The sequence below is a fragment of the Phaenicophaeus curvirostris genome, chromosome 1 (assembly GCF_032191515.1).
Source record: "Phaenicophaeus curvirostris isolate KB17595 chromosome 1, BPBGC_Pcur_1.0, whole genome shotgun sequence".
Lineage (NCBI taxonomy): Eukaryota > Metazoa > Chordata > Aves > Cuculiformes > Cuculidae > Phaenicophaeus > Phaenicophaeus curvirostris.
In genome coordinates, this window is record NC_091392.1 from 67,421,253 (window position 1) to 67,437,420 (window position 16,168).

Genomic DNA, 16,168 nt, shown 5'->3' on the forward strand with positions numbered 1-16,168 from the left:
CTCTTTTCTAAACTGCTTTATTTTTATGGGAGCTATGAGCTCCAGGATCCACAAATAGTAACTTTTAGTGCTGGCACTAATCCTGTCAATCAGAATTCTTCTCAGAAACACCATTAATTAAAGTTCCCTGAAAAGGATTCAGCTTGCAGAATTTTCCCTGCAGCTCCCTCTCTCCTGACACCCATCCCAGCAGTATGTTTATGTTTAATAACTGAAGAGGACACGGGAGAGGAGAAAATCAGAACTTTCAGAAGAAGCAAACTTTTTGTTACTACAGGCTTATTTTAGCTGCCCTACTCTGCTTGTTTTGAGCAAATTCTTTCATTTGTCATGATGAGTGATGCTAGCAGCTGTCAAAATACACTATAAAGAAACCAGTTTCCATTTGCTGTCTGTTACAAGTGACTATTTCCTGAATTATTATGCACTATGCTTTATGGATTATTAATAATTTGGATTAGAGCTCTAAGCTTTCTGTAGCCCTTTCCTGAAAGGGAGAATAAATTGCCAAAGTATTTATGACTTCTTTTTTAGGCATGAATGATTTCATTTAGTTGCGTGTTCTTGTAGTAGACAGGCCTGTATCCATGGCTGGTGATGTGAGGGAGCTTATGTTCAATCTCCAGATGATAAAAAAAGAATATGATAAGCCTTGGTTTTTAAATGTTAAAGTGTTTGTTCTTCCAGTTCACCATTTGGAAGGGGAAAACCCTTGCTGAATTGTCTTTTCCTTGCTGTGCACATTCCTGTTTTGTTGGGGAGATAGCCATTTGTCCTCATGTAAAGCTATTAGGGAACAGGCTTGGCCTGTCCTTGCTGCCACTGAAGTCCATGTGAGAACTGAAGATCTGCATGGAGCAAGTGAAGAACACAACCTTCTGTTTATTCCTGTGGGCAGTAACTGCTGATCAAAGCAGGAAGAGATGAGGAGTCTGATTTTCTGCTAATGTGAATGCCACTGCTGTGTGGTTAGCAAATGGCTTCTGCTTAGTAACACAAATGTGGCCAAAGAAGGAAGGAAGTGCTGTATTTGCATGGCTGAGGTTGATATCCCAGCCCACATTTCAGATGGACACATACTTTTCTTATTTGTTAGCCTCTGCTTTCAAGAATAACCCCACAGAGATCTTGCAATCTACTTCCACTCAGTATGAGCTGTATCTAGTCCTCCTTTTGGTTGTGTTTAACCTCAGGAAGAAGTTCTATTTCTTTCCTGTTTCATGCCAAGATGTGCAGAATGAAAGCCTGTATGCAGGGCAGTTATATCGAAAAGATGTTCACTTCTATTGAGGGAGTAGCATTGTGCATGTGAGAGGAGTTACTGTTCTCCGAAGTATTAGTGTTCTGTTGCTGACATCAGTGTAAGGATAACAGGCATTTTAAGAAGGTGGAGAAGAAATGAACATTTTTCTGAAGCTTTTTGTTGGTCAGGTGAGCTTCCTTTTAAAAGGATATTAGCACCTTTTCTGAAGGGAGGATACAGATCTTTCTCCTTTACAGGCTTACTCCCGATATGTATGTCTGACTGGCATTATTTTAAAGACTGATCATGTTTATAGGCTCTGATTCATATTTGTAGTTAATAATGTTCATTGAGCACCTTAGTACAGAAGGTGGAACAAGCTCAGGGTGCCCCTGAGTCCTGTCTGGAGAACCACTCTGTGTACTGCTACGCCTATGCCATTGGGAATGGATTGAAAGGGAGGTCCAGTGAGCTCTCAAGAAACTGAACTGCGAAGAGTGGGTGGATGTTGGAGAAGGATTTCTTTCCTCCTTGCTCTTCAGATCTCCAATATACTCTGCAGCTGGGCTGTAAGAGGCAGTGCTAATGGCATGCTTTTCTTTCCCTGACTTTTTACCCCGAACAGATCTAGACAATCAGGACTATCAGCCCCGTATGTAATGAAGCCTGTATGGCTCAACCAGAAAATACAGTGGAGTGGGAAACTTTTTCCTACAGCTCATATTCTCCCTAAGAATCTGTACTACTGATAATATTCTGCATCACAGAAATCCTGTTCAGATGAGACCACAGGATGATGAACCTCTAATGGCCTGAGTGCTTCATAAAATTTGAAAATAACAAAGGTGTTTACATGTACCTACATGTTTGAAAGATGAAAGTATTTCCTTGAAGATTTGTGGGCTGTGCCTTAACAGTTATTCTACAGCTGAGATTAAGTGGACGCTTGAAATCCAAACCCGTTCTTTAGTAATAATGAGGGGAGATCTCATTGCTATCTACAACTACCTGAAAGGAGGTTGTGGAGAGGAGGGTGCTGGCCTCTTCTCCCGAGTGACAGGGGACAGGACAAGAGGGAATGGCCTCAAGCTCCACCGGGGAGGATTAGGCTGAACATTAGGAAAAAAATTTTCACAGAAAGGGCACTGGAACAGGCTGCCCAAGGAGGTGGTTGAGTCACCTTCCCTGGAGGTGTTTAAGGCACAGGTGGACAAGGCGCTGAGGGGCACGGGTTAGTGTTTGATAGGAATGTTGGACTCGATGATCTGGTGGGTCTCTTCCAACCTGGTGGTTCTATGATTAATATGTTAACATATATAACAGAATGTTGTATTAGCTATTAGATGAGAAATTTCTAATGTGTAGCTTCATTCCTCTTGTATCTGCTTAATAAACTTGCTGGGAGTAAGAACTACCTTTTCATCCTACTGTTGTATAGCACCTGTTTACTGTTGTAAAGCTTGGGCTTGGTGATACTACCGCACTCCTAACACTGACAGAAAAACTGGTAACTGGGAGATAGCTGCAGCCCTCTGGGATGTAAAGCTTAGATACAGCAAACTGTCTGTATTTAGGAGAGCACGTAAAAGTATGTTTATCAAGTCAATGGACTTTGACTATGGTTTTTAAATTAAACTCTAACTTAACTGAATTGCTGCATGAGAGGTGTTTTTATTTACTTTGAATGCTGATGTTTTATACTGACAGACTGCACATAGGTGGTTAGGTGAGCAGTTCACAGGAGATAACACACCTTTCCTTTCAAGTCATCCTAGAAAACAAAGTAGGTACTTGTTTAGCTGGTAACGGATGAGTTTGAGGCTTCCCATTCCCCTCTTCTGTTGGCAATACTCGCTTGCCAAATACTTCTTTGTGGTCATAGCACATCTGAGGTGAAGTTGAAAAATTTTATTTAAGTGGTCCTTCTGTAATGTCTTTGTAAGTAAATAAACTATGTGGGAACCCTTGCAACATAAAAATCAAAAGGAGATCTGGAAGAAATGGGTAAACAAAGAAATACTTCACCTAGACCATTTATTAAAAAGGTGATTTCCTGCTCGCATTTTCATTTTTCCTGAGAGGAAAAAATAATTTGCACAAGAGCTAATATTCCACTCTATCAGTAAAAATTCTTACCTGTAACTGTAATGAGGTTCAAGTTTAACAACCACTCTATGGCTGTCACACTGTGACTCTAGGACTATGCGAGTGGGGAGGGATGACGACAAAAAAGACTGAACCATACTATTCTCAGTGTTACCCAGTGAAAGGACAGGAGGAAAGGGACATGTTGAAATACAGAAAATTCCATTTAAATGTAGGAAAAAACTATTATTGTAAGTGATCAACACTGGAATAGATTTCCCAGGGAGGTGGTGGAGTCTCCATGCATGGAGGTACTCAAACCACAACTGGACATGATCCTGGCCAGCCTGATTTGAACGGGGAATTGGACTAGGGAATCTCCAGAGCTGCCTTCCAACCTGAACTGTTCTATGATTCTGTGAAATGATTTGCGATTTTGAAAGATTTAAGGAGGAATCCCTATTTTATCTAATAGATTACTAACTTGGAACACAGTAGGGTAGACTGGGTTACCTCCTTTGTCCAAAAGAAGAGTAAAGAACACTTTCTACTTATTTTTTATGGTGCTTCTGCTCTCTCCTACTGATATTATTTCACTTTTCTAAATGATTAAATATGTAATTTGGAATGACACCCAGGTGTGCTATTTCCAAAACAGCTTCTTAACCATCATGCTGTTGGATAATTCCAGATTGCTTTGTTATGTGTGATGCAAAGAGGAATACTTCCTGTGTGCATACCACAATTAACTGTGCTTTAAGTGAGTGAACTTTCATCTGGGAAGTGGCATAGATGAGACCTAGTGTCTGTCTGAAGGTTTAATTACTTGTCCAAAGTGAACTATATCTTCACAGAGTACATACTTCAGTTGTGGGACACTGTTATGGGATTTTGCTGAGTGTTGGCAGCTACTGGAAATAATAGTGGAAAAAAGCTGCCATGGAGATCAGTAAATACACAGATTTCACCTTTGACTTAGGCATTCTGGAAGTCACAAGTTGTTGTAGAGTATTGGTTGGGAGCATCATCATATACTTGCCCTGTTCTTATGTTCTACCCTAAGTATCTGGTGTTGGCTGCTGCCACAGACAGGATGCAGGGCTAGCTGGGCCTTTAGTCTAGTGTGTACAGTTCACCTTAAACTCCTAGCACCAGCACTGGAAGGAAAGGATGCAGAAAAACATCCTAGTCCTGGAGTGTCCTTTGGAAAACGTGGGCTAAAATTCCTGCAAGCAGAGATGACGTGAACACTGTCACAGTCCTAGCTGTTGAGCTATTGGATAAAGTGTATAATCTGCAGTGATTTTGGTAACCAGGCTCCATAACTTTATTTCCACTCAAAGCCACAGGGTATAATGACATAAAATTCATTAACAGAGTAGAGAGGAGTGAAACTTCCCTTTTCTTTGTGTTTGAGCACATACATTTTTAATCAAAAAACACATTTAAATGTCACAGGTCAACTTCTAAATTACCTTGGATGTGATTTGGTTTTCCTAGTTTCCGCAATCAAGATGCTAACAACTTCCTCATTTCTTAAGCCACGAAGTACTTCTGATAAAAGTATTTTCAAGAACTTCTGATAAAAGCCTTTTCAAGAACTTCTGATAAAAGCATTTCTGTTATTAAGATTGCTTTAATGGATGATGACCTACGTCAGCTGACAATCTAGTACCTAACTGAGCTGGAATTTGAGTTCCACCTTATGTTTAGACATGCAGTGCTGGGTGAGCGCTAGGCCTGCAAAGCTGTTAATGCCATTGCATGAATGAGAGTAGAACATAGAATCCTAGAAACATAGAATGGTATGGGTTGGAAGGGAGCTTAAAGATCACCCAGTTCCAACCCCCCCACCATGGGCAGGGACACCTCCCACTAGACCAGGCTGCTCAAGGCACCATCCAACCTTGCCTTGAACACTTCCAGAGAGGGGGTATCCTAAGCTCTTGAAACAACCTGTTTGAATGCCTCACCACCCTCATTGTGAAGAGTTTCTTCCTAATGTCTAATCTAAATCCTCCCCCTTCCAATTTATTGCCATTCTCACTCATCCTATCACTACATGCATTTGTCTTTGCTGTCTTTGAGTGTCACTGGCTCATGTACACAGATATAAGCTTTTTCCTCTGTACCTTTACTTGTGAACACTGAGTTCAGTGTGCCTACAGAAATTCATTACTATGAACCCTTTCTCCGATTCTTTGTACTGACTTTTCACAGAAAGAGTTGTTGGGCACTGAAACAAGCTGCCCAGAGAGGTGGTTGAGTCACCTTCCCTGGAGGTATTTAAAAGACGGGTAGACAAGGTACTCAGAGACATGGTTTAGTGGCAGGTAGGAGTGGTTGGACTCAGTCTAAGAGGTCTTTTCCAACCTAGTGATTCTATGATTCTGTGATTTTAGATTTTACTATAATGAGTATTTTGTATCATCTACAGACTTTGTCTTTTCACTGTTTATCTGCTTTTGCAGATTGCTTTTATGAATATGTTGACTAATACAAGTCTCAATATAGATCCTTAGGGAGGTACGCTGGAAACTTTGTTCTGTTGTGAGAAAATGTAAAACTTATTGCTGGTCTGATGATTTGCTTCATCTCTTACTACTCACGAGAATGTTCAGCTCAGCCTGCATCAGCTTCACTTTTTAAGGAGGTTTTAGTGAGTGACTCTGTCAAGAGACTTTGGGTAATGAGTCTGCTTTCTAATTTATAGAGCTGTTGATAGTAGGTTTTGTCAGGCTCTTGCAAAATGTTGCTTTATTCTATGCTTTAAAAAAAAATTTTTAGAAGTGTTGTTAAAGAAGACTTTACTGAAGAAAAATGAAGAGTGTGCAATAATTACGCTATTGCTAAACAATGTTCTTTATTTTCTATTTCTGTACAGTGACCACCTCTATCTTCTGGAGTCATTATTTTGAATTAATTGGCAGCTGGTTTGTTACTGACAAGTTCAGAATATTTTCCTGATTCTCTTCCTGTAAGTATGAACAAAGAAGTTACCTCCGATTTCCTTCCCTGTGGTGATCAGATGAGTTTTTGTATTGAGGCTTTTATACTGAATTCCATTCCACCCTCTGCCCCCTTCTTCCTTGTGCTCGCTGGCTTTTTTTGGGGCTGATCGAAATTCCTCTGAAAATCCATGGACAGACTTGCAGTGGACCCTTGTTTCCTATTCTTCTGGGTCAGCTGTCACCAGAGATTACTTGTTTCAGAACTGATAGTAGATTTAAAGGATTATTTCTTGAATTTTATAGTCAAATGAAAATTTTTGAATTTTACAGTTATAGTTTTGTGGACATGTGGCCATTGTTTTTGTAGATAGATTTTCTCCCTTGGATTTCAGTAACGTTTTCTTTGCAATGAGAGTCTTCAGTCATATTTACTTGTGTTAAGATAGTGTGCTGGTGGGTTACTGTCCTGTCCTGTCTTCTGTTCCTTTTAGGTTCTGAGGCATCTGTGAGAGTTCAAGTAACCATGTTTACTGACTATTTGCAACATGTAGGACTTAGACATCTTTTGGAAACTGTTGTTCTTTCACTGCCAAACCAAGTGAGGGCTCACAAACCATTTAAAGAAAGTGTTTATGTGTGTAAACTTCAGCCCCTCAACATACGGAAATTTCAGACTGGAGACAAATTAAGGACTGGCTCTAAGTTTAAGCAGCGTCTATGATAACAGACTGATGGGGTCCGAAATATTGCACTAAGGTCAAGGCAACTCCCTTAGATACCATCATCTTCAGTTAATTCAGGGTACAGTGAGCTGCTTATTCTCAATCATGAGTGACCATGTTGTCTGTGTGCCTGGACCTCCTCTGTATCTCTGCTCTGTTCCCTCTCATTTTGGCAAGAGCAGTGTGGAGGAGGAGAGGGACTTCTATCTCCCACAGCCTTCCCCTCTGCCGCCATTAAGAACACTGGGCCCGTTTTAGCTGGTGTTGCCATTGTCCTTATGGAAGCAAATTTAACTTTGCCTGCACTTCTGAGAAGGTTTGTGCAAGTGTTGAATTGGCTGATAATTGTTGCAGGCTGTTCTCTGCCCTGGCTGCCATTCCAGAGTTCTGCATTACTTTTGAGTCTTTGGAGGGGGGGTGGGGTGGAGAGTATTTAAGACTGACGCCAGATACAATTTGGGATTTCCTCTTTGTAGGAAATGTTGATATTCCCAAGTTAAGATTTCTTTCTGATTCGGAACCAGCCTAAATGTTCTGAAACTTCCCATGAAAAAACTCTTCTAGTGGGATCACTGAAGTTAAGTTCCCACGTGCTTTGTTGGGTGATACATTTATGAAGTATGTAAATTCCTTAAAAAACTGACACAAAGAGAGGTAGACCATACTGTCCGAAAGGAAATGGGATCAGAAGTGCAAGTGCTTGCCCCTTGTGCTTAGAATAGGATATTCAGGGAGAGCAGTGACTGCCCTCCAGAGTTTTTCTGACAGCTCAGCAACTGGAGTTCTATTTGTAGACATGTCTGAGCACGCAGATTGTGGTGTTGCAAAACTGAGGCTGTACTTCAGTGTATTTCTGAGTTGGTTCTGGTGCCTTATTTTGATGCATAAATTGCATCTGAAAATGTTTCCTTCAGGGACTCATTCATCTACTCCAAGTGTACGATGCGGGGTGAGTGTCATCTGTCTTGTGAGGAAGTCCCATAGTGCTTGCACAACACTTGTCAGTGTGGTGGAAGAATTCTGTTGCAAAGAAGGAAAGGCAAAATCTGATACTCTTTTCCACACCTAACTACCTCTTTCACATTGTAAAATTGGCTGACTAGGAGGATGGTCTTTAGGGTGTATGAATGAAAATACCATGAAAAAGGCCATTAGTTGCCTTTAGGAAATCATTAAAGCAAATGGTGTGGACCAAAACACTCATTTGTAAAGGGGGGGAAAAAAAAAAAGCATTATTTCTGCAAAGTACTGGGAACAAGGCACATATCCTTATTTGAGTATAAAAAGCAGTAACATAGTTTAATATTATCATGACAGTTCTGTAACTCTTCTGCTCTTGAATACAGCCAAATCTGACTTTAGAAGACAATATGATACATGCTTATATAAATTACTTTCAAAAATAAGTGAACCTTAACCTAAAAGGTTAAGGTTCAAAGTCACTGGCTAGTGGTGACTGTTTTTTACCTTCCTTGGAACTGTACATTTTGTTAAAAGTCAAAGCGTTTGCCATGAGGAAACATTGTGTAAGAAAGGTTTTGCTCAGCTATTAAATATCCAAGACTGAAAACATCTCTGTAGAGTTTCTGGAGACATTTTTCTATGGCTTTATTGTGCTGAATTAAACTGAGGTGAGTGCAGGGTCTTCCTTCTTTTATTCATCCTTTCTGCTGCTTGGAAAAGGAAGTACAGTATTCAATCTTGCCCAAGTTTTCTTGTAGCTGCTGGGACTTCAGGTCATCCCTGTGTACAGCATGGGCAGTTTTTGGTAAAAGTTCTTCTGTGAAAGATAACCTGATGGTTTCTATATTATATTGCATTCCTGAAGAGTCACAGAATTGTTTAGGTTGGAAAAGATCTTGAAGATCATCAAGTCCAACTATATACCTAGCACTGCCAAGTCCACTGCTAAATCCCATCCCACTAAGCACCATGTCAACGTGTCTTGTAAATGCCTCCAGGGATGGTAACTCTGCCACTTCTCTGGGCAGCCTGTTCCAGTGCTTTCAGTGAAGGGTTATCAAGATATTAAAGACCACTCTTTGGAGTTCTGTTTAGTTTAATACTGGGGGAATCAAGCTTGGGAGGCAGTGTTGTCATTCTTCCTGCAGTTCAGAGTCCCATGAAAATGCAATGCCTTTCTTTGGCTGCCAAGAGCAATTGATGGATGTCATTTGCTAGAAAATTCTTTTTGCTTGTAAGAAATTTGGAGCTAACAGGCAGCTGAAACAAAGAAAACCAGAACATCATTTAGATATTGAAAGTTATGCTTCATTTAAGGGTGAACCAAAACAAGTAAACCTGCTGTGACTCATCTAAAATTTTGGATGAAGAACATTTTTTATTTTCCAGGAATTATACCACCTAGGAATTGTAAAACTGACACAATGAGTAGTTGAAGACAAATCTGCTTCTAATAAGCCATGCCTTGCCAGACAGAGGTTTAAGAACGTTAAAAAAAAAAAAATCTGAACAAGCACAAGGATCATATGTAGGGGTAGAGTCACTGCTGTGCTCAGAGTGAAGGGAGTGGAGTTGATTATCTGCATCTTCCCAGTAGGTATAGAGCAGATATAACTTGCTGGAGAGGATGTGGCAGGAGCCCGCTGTGCTTTGGCTCTGTTTGCTGGCAAGGAATCCAACAGAAAGCAGTGCCAAGCCCAGCTTAGGCACAGCAGAATCTGTATTTTTCTGTCTTCTGTGCAATATTAACCTTCTAAGGCAGGAAATGCGTATGCTGAGGGAAAGATAGGTTGGGAGCTGGGATTCTTCAGCCTTCATTGACAACTGCTCTTTCTCAGCTTCATCAAGCTCTCCTGTCAGTTTGGAACTGCATTACTGATACTGCTGCTTTGAACTTCCCAGGGACGTTCTTCACTTGGTGTATGTAAGTTTATGGAGAAGACTGATCTGTTTCTGATAAATGGGGCCAATCATTCTGAACCCTGATAATCATTATACTGTGCAGCATTAAAAATTAAAAAAAAAAAAATCCCTACTTCCCAGGATATTGTGAGATTTTCCTTGCCTACATTTCAGTGATGCTTTCAGATCATGAGATGAAAGAGCCAAATGCTTCTAGATCATCTGGAACTGGGAAGTAGCTAAATCTCCTAAGAATATCTTGTCTGAAGCTAATGTTGTAGACTCAGGTGGTGTATAGGATAGCCTCAGAAGTGCACCAGCACTGTTAAATGTTTATCTGAACTGAACTTGAACTCCAGTTTCTGGAAGTTCCCACAATGCCTGTTTTCCAAGAAAAGCCTGAGCTTTGCAGGTCTTCCTCACACAAGTACTGAACGTTTAGAGCTGTTAAGTCTTTGGCCTGACTCTCACTCAAATCCCTTTACACAGTTCAGGCATTCTGCTTCAGGGGTCTTAAACTGAATGTAGATGACATTTAACAGCATAAAAATGAGAAACAGGTCCCTTACAAAAAAGTGAAACTGGTCTTCCCTAAATTGCTGAGTGCTGACCTTGAAAAAAGTCTTAAAGTCTATGCAGGCAGACTGAAATATTTTTAGGAGAACAGGTACCCTAAACTGCAAGAGATTACCTGAGGCAAGTAAGTTGTGGGGTTCTCCATCACACTTTGTACCCACATGCCTGCCTTAAAGCACTATTTGTCACACAACTTCAGCATTGCTGGTGTAATTTTTTCACCCTTCTTTAGGATTTTTTAAACACTAGTTTTAAAATATTTCACTTATTGTAGTTATGTGAAATGTTAAATATTCCATTTGTATTTGAATATTGGGGTTTTCTTTATGTGGGAGGCAATGTTTAAATATGTTTTGAGAAGAGGGGGAGGCAAGAAAAGCTGTCATCCATCAACTGGTATTAAGTCCGACTTTGAAAGTTTGATACAAACTGAATCTGACTGTTAGTGCAGACATGATACAAATTAGCTGTGACTTTATGATACCAGCTGTTTCTCTGACAGGGTAAAAGGGCACATAACTAGAATAGCATCTTTTGTTGAAAGCAGTGTTTCCCTTTGTTAAATGTGGGAGCCTCAGGCAAAAAAATTGTAGTCCTTAGTTATGTGACATAGGCAGTCTGCAACATGTTCATGGAGCTTGAGGGGCTTTTTACTGATGTTTCTCAAAGACAGAGCTATCATAAGTGTTCATTTTTTGCTAGTTTTATCACTGAAAGACAAATCTCTGCCATGTTTTTGCCTTGTGTTAAACTGAGGATAATATAAGAGCTATTTTGCTTACAAGTACAAAGAAAATACTGAATAACAAAATCTCAGAAAATTCTGCAAAGAAAAAAGAAATCACAAATCTCAGAGTAAAATTGATTTTCATTAATTACTTTTTGTTTGATTCCCTCCAGCAATTTTTTTTTCTTACTGGGGCGGGGGGAGGATTTAGATCTACATAGTCTTTCACAAGCTAACAATCATCATCAACTGAGTATATTTCATTAAGGCAGCATATTAGTCCTAACACAAATGCAGGGACACCAGTGCCATCTCTGCAGCCACATCCTGGGTCTAGACTAATATCTGGTGCTAGGTAGCTGTGCGCAGCTCCTCTGCTGCATCCTGCACCTAAGACAGGAGGGTACCAGTAGCCTAGGAGATGGAAACATAGAGTTGATACACTTGAGGATCTTTGTGTGGAAGCAGCCAGGGTGTTCTCTTGCTACCAGATCTCATAAACCCTACTCATAAACTGAAATGGCTCTGAGAAAAAGCCATTTAGGTGACTTTACAGCATTGTGTGTCCGCATCCCTAATGTATGTCTGTATGACCTTAGCATATTCCCTGAATACCTCAGGCAACATAAAGTTGTCCGTAGCATGTAACTAAACTGAAATAATGTGATTTATTAAGCAACAAAATTAATCTTACTTCTGCCACTTGACTAAGTGCCAGTAAGATTTCAAAATACATTTCTACAGGGAACAGAAATACTCCATTTGAATCAATAAGGCAATGGGCTATGTAAGGAATGGAGTTGTGTTATTAGTATACTGAAGTCTAGCTAGGAGTACTACAAGGAACAAAATTTAAGCTAAAACAACTAAGAAAAGCAAAATTTAGGCTGAATATTGTATAGACTTTCTTAGATTAATGGTTATCAGTGCTGATGGTAAAATTAAAAAGAAAGCATCTCAAACAAGATACCTTTTGAAACTGGATTATGTTTTTAAGGGGCCATACAGTAATTTTAGGACTATAAGCAAAGTGAAGGGTACTGCTCCTTCCAAGTTTAAAGTGCTACTCCACAAAGGAAAGATGCCCCTGCTGAGGTGAAGGTGGGAAACTTCTCTGCAAAGCATAACTTCCATTTCAGACAGGTGGAAGTTAAGAGTACTTGATGATACTTTGGCCATGGCAAAAATTATCATACAACTCTTACATATTTTTTTACATAGAGTAGAGAAGACTTTATATAAGTCACTGTGTGAGATGGTAGAGCAGACAAATCCAAATCCTACTGAAGACGCAGAAAAGAATAAATGTAGACATAGAATTGTAGCAGTCATGTGTAAAAGGCCAGAGTTAAAAGTATTGAAAAATAGTAACTTCTACTCATAACATTCTTGAAGTAAATATTAAATACATTTCAAAAAGAAAATTTAGGATGTAATAGCTGTTGTGTTTTTCATGCATTTCTGTTGGTAATGTGAAACACAAATAGAAAATTCCTAGCACTAATAAATAGATCTTGGCCATTTCTGTTGCAAACTTACAATTTTATTATCTAGCATCTGTTTCTAAAATTATGTGGGGTATTTATGTAAAATGTTTTACCATGATAGTGTAAGTGACTAGAGAACATCTTGTTTTCATGAATGTGTAGGGTGGTATGTCAACAAACAAAGGTCCATGCATGGCATTTGAGGAACAAATCCCAACCACAAGAAGTTCTACATTTTGAATTGATTTTTTTGTTGATGTAAAAATACCCTTGGCCAGCTTTCTGGTTCTGGTTATGTCCCTGTAAACCTGGAGTATCTCCAAAGAGAGCTTAATGTATCCCTTTCAGTCAGACAACCAGGCTGAATGCAGGATCACAGGGCTGGCTACAGATACAAACAAAGTAAAAATGTGCAGGAGATGCTGGGGAACCTGTTTCTTGCTAGTGTGCAGTAACCACCGAGAAGAAAAAGATCATGACACAAAACTTAAATATCAATCATGGTTGCACTGTAGCAAGAAAATGATGTGCTATCAAACATATGGTAGCTGCAGAAGCCATCATCACAGCTGAATTTTATGGCCCTATTTTATGTCCCTAATGTCAGAACCATCATAAACTCTTGCAGTACCACATTTAGAACATCTCATAATAACCTCAATAAGAGAAGGGATGCCAGCCCTCAAATCCCAGAATTTAAATTAATCTTTTATTATCTGAAATTATATCACTTGTAATGAAAATGATATTCTCCCTGTTTTTTTTTTCTAAACCATTGAGTTGTATTGTTATGAACTTCAGTCAAGTTGCTATATTCCTCTCCAAGATGGTTACATTCAGTGGTGAAATGATATTGGCTCCTTTGGGCATTTGGGATAGAGTAGGGACTATATTTTCCTCACCTGGGATGGCTGCCTCACATCCTCAGAGAGGAGAGGAATTTGTATAGTGACTGTGTTATGGTCAAACACTTGGGTACCATTTGAAGAGCTCATGGAGGCCTGGGACTGCTGGAGAACTCTCTTCATCCATGAGGCAGACAGGAGGGTATTCCTCATGTTGAGTTGCTCCGGGATTTATGGTTTGTGATAAGGAAAGTCCCTTTAAGTGCTTGCTGTTTGTAGATACCAATCATGCAAAATGACTCACTGTGTGTTTCACGCTGTTGCGCCTCTGGCTGGCTCGCTGCTACCTTCATATCCCTTTGTGTCTCAACTTGATTAACTCATAAAGGTCAGCAACTGTTTACTTTTTATGGTTATTTGGTACCACACTCTGTGAGTTGTTTCTTTGGAAGACTTTGCAGGCAAAAAAACTATTCTGTGAGTAAAAAGGGTAAAATTTGACCTTGAAAGTGAGTAAACACTAAGGGCTTGCTTCTGCCAGACAGTGGCACAATGAATGTTAGGTTAATCCTTATATAGTTGTGTTGATGGTAAGGGTTCTTTTCTTATTCTCTCTCCTCTTTTCCTTCCATCTCTTCCTGTCACTTTTCTTTCTTCTTTTACTTCCTTCCACCCAGACCAAAGCAAAGATCTGTAAGCAATGGTCTTGTTCAAACATGGAATTCAGCTCCAAACCCAACCAATTTTAACCCTGCTTCAGTTTTAAAACCTTGCTTGAGGGACTCGGTATCCCTTTATTTAAATTACTTAATTTTCAAGCAGTATGAATCATGCAGCAACTGCACAAGCTCTGGCTAGAATGTATTGTACATATGTTTGTTCTTTAGGCAGTAAGAAGAGAATACAGAACTGGAGGTCATTTGAGTTACAACTACTCTGGGGATTTTTTTTAAACATTCCTTCTAACAAATGCAGTTTGAATGGGTTTGTTTATATGGCGTGGAATTGGAAAGGCCCAAACTAACCAGGCTTTACACAATGTGGCCTTCTTCCAAATTAATCTAAAATATTTTAATCCCTCTGGAGTTTCTTTATCCTCTGCATCTGTGCTATAGTGGAGACACATTTTTAACATTTCTTTGAGGAAAATTACCTTTCTTTCCCTCCAACTGTACTCAACAAGGTCAATGGAGCACTGTTATGTGCTATTTAAACATCTGAGATTCATCATATATCTGCACAACAGAAAGAATCACCATAAAAGGTCTAATGAATCCTGACTGCTAGCCAAGCAAGGGAGTCCCCTTATAGATACTGGGTATTAGAAACAAAGAATACATGCAAAATACGGTTTTTGCACTTTTGTTTGATACAATTAAGAATTTAACTGCCCTTTAAGAAGGGGGCAGTGAATGTGTGTGACAACCAGAACAGTTTTGGTGAACTAAACTCTGAACCAAATTCTGAAGTCATTGCATGGGTCAAGACAGTTGCTGGGTCTGCCTGGGATTAAGGGGATGGTTTGCCTTGTAGGACCAGACAGGGACTGAGCAGGAGTCCAGAGGGGCTTCTCGCTCCTGGGGAAGGAGGCAATCTGAGTCATGGTCAAGCTCCAGAGCTGGCTATCTCAGCCGCTGGCTGTGCGCCTGTACTTGGTTTTAAGGCCTTTTTATTTTCTAGTTCAGTAGCAAGCTTATGGAATTGAACTCATTTTACTACCCAGGAACTGAAAAACTGAGGGAGGCTTAGATGGTATTTTTTTTCTGTTTTGATTTCAATAAAATTATTTTCCAGGCATTTCAAAAGCCAGTGCTCCTCCTTCAGCTGCCTGTAGTTCCAGTCAGTCTGAAATAGCCAGAGGGAATAGATATAACTGATCCTTTGGAGATTTTATCTGGACAGCAGTTATAGAGGGCATTTTTGTCTGAAAGACTGTTATTTAAATGGTATACTGTTACAGATGGCACCAGGGATGGTTTTATAGCAGAGTTTATTCTAGACTCATTCTTCCTTTGCATACTGCTAGGTCAAGAAATTCAGGTAGCTTTAACGATGTTCAAACAAGCATTTGAACCTCTGCGTGAAAAAAATGATATGCTGAAGGCCTCCATTCTGTGACAGCACAGGGTTTTGCTGCAGTTGTTTGGTTTTTTGGGTTTTTTCTTTTCCTCATCACTGAAGTCCTGGAAGGGCTGCAGAGAAATGAGTTTCTATACTAGCCTGTTCCAGGCTACTGTTGCTTTTGCCCATGGATCCTAGTATGCACCACTTTTCCCAACTGCAGTACGCAGATAACAGTGCTGGTCTCCTGTGCAGGGGGCTGCAGGGCATGGATTGTGGGGTGGCATGACCAGATAACAGTAGTTTGAATGAAGTCATCCACTAAGATCAATCACAACAGACTGTCCATGCTTTTGAATGAAGAACCATATCTCTCCCCCAAACAGACTTTCCCCATATTTTCATGTAGTCAGAGGTATTTTGGGACCATTGCAATCCATATAGTAATGGAATAAATTCCAAGTGCAGCAGGAGACTACATCGGAGGAAAAACTCATTAAGTGCCAAGGGTATTTCTTTTACTTTTCTTTCTGGGACTGGAAAATATTCCCTAAATGATACATCTGGATGTAGAGGAGTAGAGAGGGAAAAGATGAAAAACAATCC

General features: G+C 39.9%; 2 protein-coding genes across 6 annotated transcripts in view; both read left to right on the top strand.

The window, feature by feature from the left end:
- USP18 (ubiquitin specific peptidase 18) overlaps window positions 1-16,168 on the top strand; it is a 424,666-nt gene that overhangs the window by 273,326 nt on the left and 135,172 nt on the right. The gene's annotated exons all lie outside the window — the stretch shown is intronic.
- Window positions 6,213-16,168, top strand: part of CALD1 (caldesmon 1) — a 116,329-nt gene continuing 106,373 nt past the window's right edge. For 2 of the 4 annotated variants that reach the window (XM_069861549.1, XM_069861578.1), the window contains exon 1: window positions 6,213-6,305. The gene's annotated coding sequence lies outside the window, so the exon portion shown is untranslated. The remainder of the gene's footprint in view (window positions 6,306-16,168) is intronic. The other 2 variants (XM_069861594.1, XM_069861602.1) reach the window with 2 other exon arrangements.